Source organism: Rattus norvegicus, chromosome X (genome assembly GCF_021556685.1).
Source record: "Rattus norvegicus strain SHRSP/BbbUtx chromosome X, alternate assembly SHRSP_T2T, whole genome shotgun sequence".
Classification (NCBI taxonomy): domain Eukaryota; kingdom Metazoa; phylum Chordata; class Mammalia; order Rodentia; family Muridae; genus Rattus; species Rattus norvegicus.
Genome location: NC_141554.1, coordinates 71292918 through 71302909, shown reverse-complemented (window position 1 = coordinate 71302909; position 9992 = coordinate 71292918).

The following is a 9992-nucleotide window of genomic DNA, read 5'->3' as shown; positions in this document are numbered from 1 at the left end:
ACATTTCCCTTCCACTTCTTTAAACAGAGAGAGAGAGAGAGAGAGAGAGAGAGAGAGAGAGAGAGAGAGAGAAGAGAGAGAGAGAGAGAGAGAGAGAGAGAGAGGGAAAGAGAGGAGAAGAGAGGAGGGGGAGGGGGAGGGGGAAGGGGGAGGGGGAGAGAGCCATAGAGGATAGAGGGCCAGAGAGAGGGACAAACAGAAAAACAGACCGAAGGCACGCGCGCATGCGCGTGTGTTTGTGTGTGTGTGCATAAATAATATAAAATAACATCTGTATACATAAATATATATGTATCCATGAAAAAGTATTTTTTCTGAGTTTGTTTAGTTTTGTTTGTATGTATATGAGTTAGGGCTGACCTATAAGGGAGTTCCTCCCTTGAAAAATTGATTCTCCCTTTCTCAGATGCCATTGATTGCAACTCTTCATCTAGGGGTGGGATTTTATGAAATTTTACTGTTCATGCTATCCTGTCAACTGGTAGTGTCATTATGTAGAAAATAGATGGTGATTGCTTTTTATTTTGTCTAATAGTCTGCATATTTTGATTGGAGGGATTCAGGTCATTAGTATTATGGGTTATTATTGAAGAGTGTATATTGATTGATTCCTACCATCCTGTTGATTTTGAAGTGTTTTATTTTCCTCTCTTGATTAACTATTATTATAGTGTGGCTTATTCTTCCTGAGGCCTCATAGAAAGATTCATGTTTCTATTCATTCTGAAGGATTCCATATATATATGTATATGTATGTATATATATATGTGTGTGTATATATATATATATATATATATGTACACATTGCAGCTCAATAATGTATTCCATATGGCTTAATGGTCTTAAATTCCTTTAATTTTTATTATGAATTTTTTTCAATTATGACAGATACTGCTTTACTGGGTTTAGTAGTCTGGGTTGTTAGTTGATATCTTTCAGAAATTGCAAGTCCAACTGTGCTAACCCTGCTTTTCTCAGTGGCCTGCCCTTAAACATGACTTACTGGTTCTTTCTTGGAAATTCACATTCTTTGTTCTGGATATTTAGTATTTTAATTTTAATCTGATGAGGAAAGTTGCTTTCCTTGCCTTGTCTATTTGATGTCCCTCACGTCTCTTATATCTGGATTGTTATCTCTTATTCCTAGTTCTGGGAAATTGTATTCTATGCTTACTTTAAAAATGTTTTCTATGCCTTTAGAACTAGATTCTTCTCCTCCATCCTACTATTTGTAAACTCATTTTCCCTTTGGGGTGTCAGATACATATAGGAATTCCCACTGATACCTTCTTATTAATTTATCTTTGTCCTTGTTGGGTTGCTGCAGTCTGTCTCTCTTGTCTGCAAGTATATATATATTCCCTTTTATCTATTTATTGACAGAAACTGACACAGAATTTTTGTTTTGATTGAGTGTGTATTTCATCTCCAGCACTTCAGTTTTTCCTTCGGTATTTATCTTTCTTTAATTCCCTTTTTATGTCTTGCAACCCCTTCCTCATTTCATACAGCTGTTCATGTTCTCATGTAGGAGATAATTTTCTTCTTTATTTCATTACACACACAATTATTTTGAGTTATCTGGAATTTCATCCAACTTACTCTCAATAGATGCTGTTACTACCGGATTAATACTTTTTGGAGGACTTGTATTGGTTTTCCATTCTCCATAAATTGTTGCACTAGAATTTATATATATATTTGTTGTTAATTCTTTGCTCAGATTCTATTTTATCTGGTATATTCTTGCAATAGACGTATTTCAGTGTTCATGTGAGATCTGGAAGTGTTAATGTTGAATGTGTTTTCTGGAGCTCAAGGCACCTGGTATAAAAGTCATACTATTCCCTGACTAGGATATTGTTTGTGAGATCAACCACTGCTACTTACTATGACTACAACACAGATGTATTAGCCCACTATTAGCAGTAGCCACTTCCACTTTGATAAATGCTTGATGACAAATAACCAAGTTTATATGGAGTATATTCAGATTTTAGTTGTGGAGGGAGAGAAGTAGCGACAGGGAGAATACCATGAAAGTAAAGACAAACAAACAAATGAAAATAAACCCCACGTGGATAATGTAGCAGAAAATTGGAATAGTATTAACCTAACTAGATTTTAAAGATAGTTAGAGCTATGGAAGGGTATAACTAGTAGGTTAAAAGAGGAGGAGAAAAGGGTGAGAGGAATATAAAAAGACAGATGAGTAATAGCGGAGTATATATTACATGTTACTAAAGAATGCCATGTGGTGAATGTGAAGCTTGGTCCCTGAAGTCCCAGTGTTCCTTTTTCAGGGTATAGAGGAAGGGGCAGTAGTGAGTCCCTTCCTAGCAGTTTCTCTGGACTGCTGCACCCCACCATGGCCTCTTTTCATTTTCCAGGTTGTCCCCTGGATATGAGGAGCAGCACTTCCTGGGAGGTAACTCTGCTCTCTCCTAGGCAGCATTATTAGGCATGCTGGCATGCAGGCATCATAGAGATGGCCTCCAGATGGACTCTGGCTCTCAGCTTTCTTGCCCTTTCTTCCATTTCATGTGGTCACCAAAACAGAAATGTATCCTCTTCCAAGATCTGATAAAATTCTAAAGGCAAAGTTCTGCTGTAATCCTTGTCTGCTACATATGATTTTTGACTGCACTTAGGTTTGGGTTTCTTTGGCTTCTTTACTAACATATTACTTTGACAATGACTTTTAAAATGTCACTTTTATATTTAAAATCACATTTCCATTAATTTCTCAATGGTTATTAGTAGTTCCCAACCAGATTTTCTTGTATGAGTTCTATGAGTTGTCTGTGCCATAATGATATCAATATTGTAAAAGCAGAACAAAGGGGAGATTCAAAGTTTAAAAGAGAAATGTTCATTGCAAGTTGTAGAAATTATATATGCATATATATGCATATATATTTCTAAATATTGCTTTCAAGTTTAGCATTGATAGCCAGGAGGGATTTGCTAGCAGAAATATAGAAGAACATTTCCTATTAGACACCTACCTGAATGAACAAAGACTTCTAAAAAGATTTTTCCCCACTCCCCCCTCCCCCAGAAAAAACCTTTGGCCTTATCCTGCTTTTCCACTGCCTGTATTCTGGTTGTTTAAGTTTATATCCTCCAATACCTCAGAGGATCTAAAATTGACCACTTATATCTGTATTGAATATTTATTTGTTTGTATCTTTGGCTCACATCAATATAGTTGGCTTGTGAATGGCCCAAGAAACACTGACAGAAACACTTTCTCACCATGATTGACCCATCCATATGTGTGACAAGCAGGATAGTATGCTATGTGATAGAGCCTGTTATGGGAAAATGAGAAGCAAATTACTGGATGAGTGAAGACAAAGCTGATGGCTAGAGGAAGCTCTAGGATATAGAGTTTTGAAATGCAAACCTAAGAAAACAAGTATGAGTATAATAAAAATGAGAGAACCGAAGATTGACAAAATTCTCATTTTAGCCTTCATTCATAGTTTAAGATAGTATGATATAGGTGAAAGAAATAAGTCAGGCAGTCTTTTAGTTCCTTTGTTCTACATATGGGACATAGTAACCCCCAAAAGCTACGAGAGCTATGAACTTACTTGCTAGTTATTAACAGAAGCTGATAAACCCTGAATACCTTATTTCCTCTGGCTTCCTTAACAGACAAATATGTTCATAGGTTATTTGGATGTCAAATGAACTGCCATACCACCACAATACTCTTACCCAGACCAGCATGGGAAACAATGGCCTTGGTTTACATAGTTATATGAAATTTGGGGATAAGGCTATGTGGAAATCATAACTTCTTATATGTCAGATATAACTGACACTCTCAAAGGAGTTGAGTAAGAAGACAATTCCATTATGATATAGATGTTTTTCCTCCTGTTCAATAGTGCTGCTGCATGTTTTGGGGTTTCTTGACTCTCTTTGTAAAGCAATTGAAAAAAGAAAACAACCAGCCTTTTAAGAAGGATACTACGGCCAAGATAATAGACTTTGGCAATTCATTTTTTTGAGTTGGAGATTAGGTTGAATCATTTACAAGTAATTTTAGTCTATGCTAGGAAAAGACTTTGGTTACTTATCTATATAGGGAGAGATGCATAAGGATATATACTTGATGTTTAAGGATGATAAGAGGATTACATAGCACATGTAGTGTAGAGAGCTTTACAACATACATGGTAGAAGGAACTTGGCAGTACTACTTCCGGATATTTTATTATATTTTGTTATTATTCTTTCAATTCTATTCTTTAATCAATCTCTGTTTCACAATCTATTAGATTGTTGTACAAGTTTTAGCTTGACTTCCATCAGGTTAAAGCATCATTGAAAATTCTTTTTTTTTCCTCTTTTTTATTGGCTATTTTCTTTATTTATGTCTCAAATGTTATCCCCTTTCCTGGTTTCCCCTCTGCAAACCCCCTATCCCATCCCTCCTCCCCTGCTTTTATGAGGGTGCTCCCACCCCACCCACTCCTGCCTCACAGCCCTGGCATTCGCTACACTGGGGCATTGAGCCTTCATAGGGCCAAAGGCTTCTCTTGCCATTGATACCAGATAAGGCCATCCTCTGCTACATATGCAGATGGAGCCATGGGTCCCTCCATGTGTACTTTTTGGTTGGTGGTTTGGTCCCTGGGAGCTCTGGAGGGTCTGGTTGGTTGATATTATTGTTTTTCGTTTGGGGTTGGAAACCTTTCAGTTCCTTCAGTCCTTTCATTAACTGCTCCACTGGGGACCCTGTGCTCAGTTCAATGGTTGGCTGCTAGCATACACATCTGTATTTGTCAGCGTCTGGCAAAGCCTCTCAGGAGACATCCATATCAGGTTCTTATCAGCAAGTACTTCTTGGCATCCACAGCAGTGTCTGCGTTTGGTGTCTGTGTATGGAATGGGTCCCCAGGTGGGACAGTCTCTAGATGGCCTTTCCTTCAGTACTTTGTCCCTGTATTTCTTTTAGACAGGAGCAATTCTGGCTTCAAAATTTGGAGATGAGTGTGTGGCCCCATCCCCCAACCAGGGAACTTGCCTAACCTCTGAATATGGTCTCTACAGGTTTCCCCTTCCCTTCTTGGGCATTTCAGCTACTCTCATTACTGTTGGGTCCTGGGAGCCTCTGGTTTTTCTGGCATCTGGGACTTGCTGATGGCTACCACCAGTTCTGTATCCCCTGTTGCAACACACCTCCATTCAATTTCCTGACCCTCTGTATATCATTCCTGTCTCCCATACCCAATCCTGCTCCCTTCACCCTCCCTTCTCTTCCCCCCAAGTCTCTCCCACCCTCTACCTCCTGTGAGTATTTTGTTCCCCTTTCTAAGAACTGAAACAGCCACACTTTGGTCTTTCTTCTTCTTTAGCTTCATATTGTCTGTGAGTTGCATCATGGGTATTTGAGCTTTTTGACTAATACACACTTAATTCTTAGTTATTGCAAATGGTGTTCTGAATTTAGTTATGAGTTGTGGCAAGACATTTGTTGATATTTTAAATATTGAAGTTCATAGATAACTGTCTTTAGAAATATGATGGTAGGCCTTGAATGTTCCTCTCAAGGTGGTTGGTCTCATTTTTGCTCATATTTAATTTTTTTAAGCAGGAGAGAATGGAGAGAAAGTAGCTTGGTGAGGGATGTGTCAGATACACATCCAGTCCTAGTGGTTCTCAGAGTTTTCCAATGTTTCACATATGGCACCTGAGGATGGGTGATCTACAGATGAAATTCTAATTCTTCAAAATTAAGCTTTTTCACAATGAGTGCTGCCCCAGATTCAGCTCTAAATTGATTCTTTGTTTCTGTCTGCTTTGCATTTTTCCCACGGAAGAAGCCACACCCACCCTTTCTCTGCACTCACTGTTTACCTAGTTGCCTTCCTCTCCTGGGAAATTGTAGCCGATTATTCAAGGACACAGTCAGATAATACCACATCTAGAAAGTTGGAAAGATGTCATTTTTCTAGAATTCTCTGATTTCCTTTTTAGATGAGGAAATGAGCTCTCACAATGAACTGAGCACCAGTTTAGCAGACTTCCCATTGCTTTTATTATTTATGAAGTTGATGTTAACTATCCTGTTCTCTGGGGATTTCTTCTTTACTCTTGGGAACCTGGTGTCAACATCACACTAGTAAGGCCATGGCAGACAGGGTAGTAAGCAACACAAGCTATCATCACAGAGACTCTTCAATACGAGCATTTCAATACTTCAGTCCTGAGGTTCTTCATTAAATTGGTATAATGTGAGGATGATGATACTGGAAATCAGGAGATATAGGATTTTTGGTTTAGACTTAATGATGTTAATCTGTAGCAGCCTTTGTGCTGCTATAAATCATATTCATAGTCATCAGTTTGCCTCTCTGCAAGTTGCTTGATTGGTGACCTCCCTGCATCCTTAGGATGTTATGATGTTTAGATTAGGTCAATTATTTGATAGTGCTCTGGGAACTAAAATGCTAGCAAGTACTAAGAATTCTTGTTATTAATTAGATAAAGCCATGTTCTTTTTATGGGACCTTTTTCTATGTCTGAGTGATACTTTTCTCTACTTTTATCACTTACAGACATTTTCTTATTCAGGTTTGACCTATAATCTCAACTCAAGTACTTCTTGTTTCCCTTACAAGCTTGCCAACTCTCACCTTAGGAAGGATCCCTTTTCTCCACACCCATGCCCATCTTCATCCAATTTGAGTTGTGGCCTTGATTTCTTTGGGAAATCTTTGACCTTACCTCTAGACTGGACAGGCACTGTTCCTCCAAGTCAAATACAGAACCTAGTGATTTCCTTACCATAGCACCCATTAGGTGATACTACAGTGAATGATCTGTATCTTTTTCTCTTTCAATAGACCAAGATCTTCATGAGAATAGAACCAAGACTTTCTTGTTCTTGGGAACAAAACAAAATGGTTATACAAATAAATGTTTCTTAACAACTGAAAGTCAATGGCTAAGGGGAACATTGGATAATGTGATTGTGAATGTCCCTGCAGTATTTTCAGTCAATAAGAGTCTCTTCCATAGTTAATTGAACACTGAAATGATCTATCTTTGGCACATCAAAAGGGTTCTCCTATTTTGGTTATGCATGTTGATTGCTAACTTATCAGTTATATGTGTTGTCGTAGAGTCTATCTCTCCTGATAGCCTGTTTTTCTGGTTTGAGATTTGAGGCAATGCAATGGGGAGATGTGAAAGACTGTTCACATAGTCTGGTTTAAATCGGCTTCATGGAACCTTACTGGTTAGCAGTTAGATCAAGTCACCCACATGAATTTTCTCAGTTAAGCCACTGAGGGAAGATGAGAAGCTATGGGCTAAAGTATGGGAGGATGATTTGGATGCTTAAGCCATCTACATCTGATAATTTTAAATTTATCTCAGAGAGCCATTCTCATACCCATCTCTCTCTCATTTGCTCTTACAATTCCTGTAAGAACTCATAAAATGGTTCCTCTTTTATCTCCCTTCTTTACAGTGGTCATGAAGAAAGCATCTGGCGTGGGCAGAAGGCAAAATAGGTTCAGTAATTGGGGTGGAGAGTCTTGGTCTGCAAATGTAAGAGCCATATATCAAGAAGTTGAATGTCTCAGTTTTCAGGCTTTGAATAAACATGCAGAGGCATGGTAAATGTTCTTGGATGTCTCACCACCTTGAAACGCTTCCCACATATGGAGTAAAAATTGGGTTCTAAAGATGGCCTGTTGTTACAGGACATAGACCATAATACAATTAAGTATTTAGCTCAGATTTCCTCTGTAAAGTAAAAATTTGGAATATACCATGTCTAAGAACCATTCTAGCCCTAAAGATAGCAATTCTAAACTAAATATTAACTTTATTTGCTTGGGGGAAGGATGTGGGAAATTTATGGCATAGGTTATAGATTATAATTCCAGAGTGGTCTAATCTAGGATATGGAATAGACCATCGACTTGCTGAAACCATGGTGCATAACTAGGGCTTATTTACCTGCTACTTATCTCTGTCATGTATGTGATAATTTCTATGATAAACACATGATTTCATTTTTGTGTCCTTTCCCATCCATAAAGAGGTTAATAGTATTTGTTGTTATTTGACATTTGACTCCTCCCATTTGTTCTCTGAATATTTGTTGAGTACAAACCATGGGTATACTATTTCCAAGCTTGTGTTCCAGGGATAATGAGTCCTTTTCCTTTTCACCTTTACTCATCAATAGGAAAAACAGTTTTCCTATTTATGTTCACAATCGTTACAGGTTTGGGGCTAGAAAAGACTTTCTATCTCATGTAGGTCAAAATGCCTCCTAATAGACACTTACTGTACCGACAAAGCAATTTCAATCCAGGAAAGGGTAGGGAACTTTTCATTGCAATACAGTAAATGAATAGACCTGGATCATATCTATATATTAATTATATGACCATTAGCGAGTCATGTGCTGGACTTCTGTCTGCAGGCTCTTTCAAGCCTATTAAGTGCCTTGTCTTGAAACTTGGTGTTGCTACTTCTGGAAAAACCTGTGGTAGCTGCTAGCAAGCTTGCCAGGAACGGAGTAGTAAATAAAATCAAGTAGTACAGAGCTGTTATATAGGTCATTCGTTGTCGATACAAGGGAGGGCAATGTCAGTAATGGTAGTCAGTGGCCTATTCTGGAGACAAGCTCAGTCTCATGTAGCCTACAAACATATTCCTCTTCTTCATTGTAGGCACACAGATACACATCCTAAGAATAATTGCTATTTCTCTCTTCTTGTTCTTACACTGATACCGGGAAACATTGGAGAAATCCATGTACTTTGAGATGGAAAATGTTAAAAAATGGCTCAATGTGGGATCTCTATCAGGGGTTCTGGAATTTTAATAGGGAGCAGAGCCAGAACAAATAGCCCACCAGCTGGGTGACACATGTTTTCATCTTATCCTCAACCCAAACCAGTGTGGAGGCCTTGTAACAACTGCTGTTACACATGAGGATAGGAAGCATAGAGAACATTCTTTTTGCTGCTTAAGGCACCTATAGTTCTTCACTGAGGGATCAATGACAGCTCAAAAATCAACGATTCTGTTTGGGATCTCGCATGTGCTAGCAGTGGAATGCAACAGGAAGTGGTCGTCCTAGAACTGAAGGACTCCAAAGGAAGTCTGACTCAGCTTATACCTGAGTGGTTGACAACACTCTGCTCCACAAAGCAACTGAGGCTGAGAACGTGCTCTCCCTTTGTCTGTGGCTTGGTTCAAACCGAATAGCAAAGCACCATACTCTTGTAGGAAGCAGCATGTGAGTGTGAGTAGCTGAGCTTTGTGCAGATTTCCCTAGCTGATGAGCTTGGGGCTTTTCACAGAAGGTTGCAATGGTCTGTTGGTATTCATCTGCGCTTTCTAACACAGATGTTCTGTTATTTTGGTGGTCTCAGTTCAACCTATGTTAAGGTTAAGACAGGGCAAATTTATAACCACTGGCTAAGAGTTTTAAAAATATATGAAAATCAAAGTAGCATAAAAGGCCACTGGGCATGGTACCAACTCTTGACTCCAATAAAGACAGCCAATAAAAAGAGCTAATGAAAAGAACTCTGATGACATTCATCTGAAATTTTAGATTGTTTTATGTTTTAACAAATTAACAATGGTGATAAGAGGACATTAGCAGCTTTTCTCGGGGCTCTTTGTTAACAATAACTTGAGCCTGCAGTCACAACAGGGGCTGTGGCCAAGTTTTAGCTGGCAGATCGACAAGCCAATATTTAACACAATGGATGACATTTCTAAAACCAGACGCAGAGACAAACCAAGAGTCACACATGTATTCCAACAAACAAGTTTCTGCCATTTTTAATTGTATTTAGAGCAACAAAAGATTCCAAGATTACAAAAAGAGAACAGAACACTAGCGCTTGGGGCTGGTCCTGCTGCCCAGTGGAGGCCAAGTGCCGCTGTGAGAACTGAAGCCCCATCGAAAGAAGTTTCAAGCGAAATAAATTGGTTTCTTT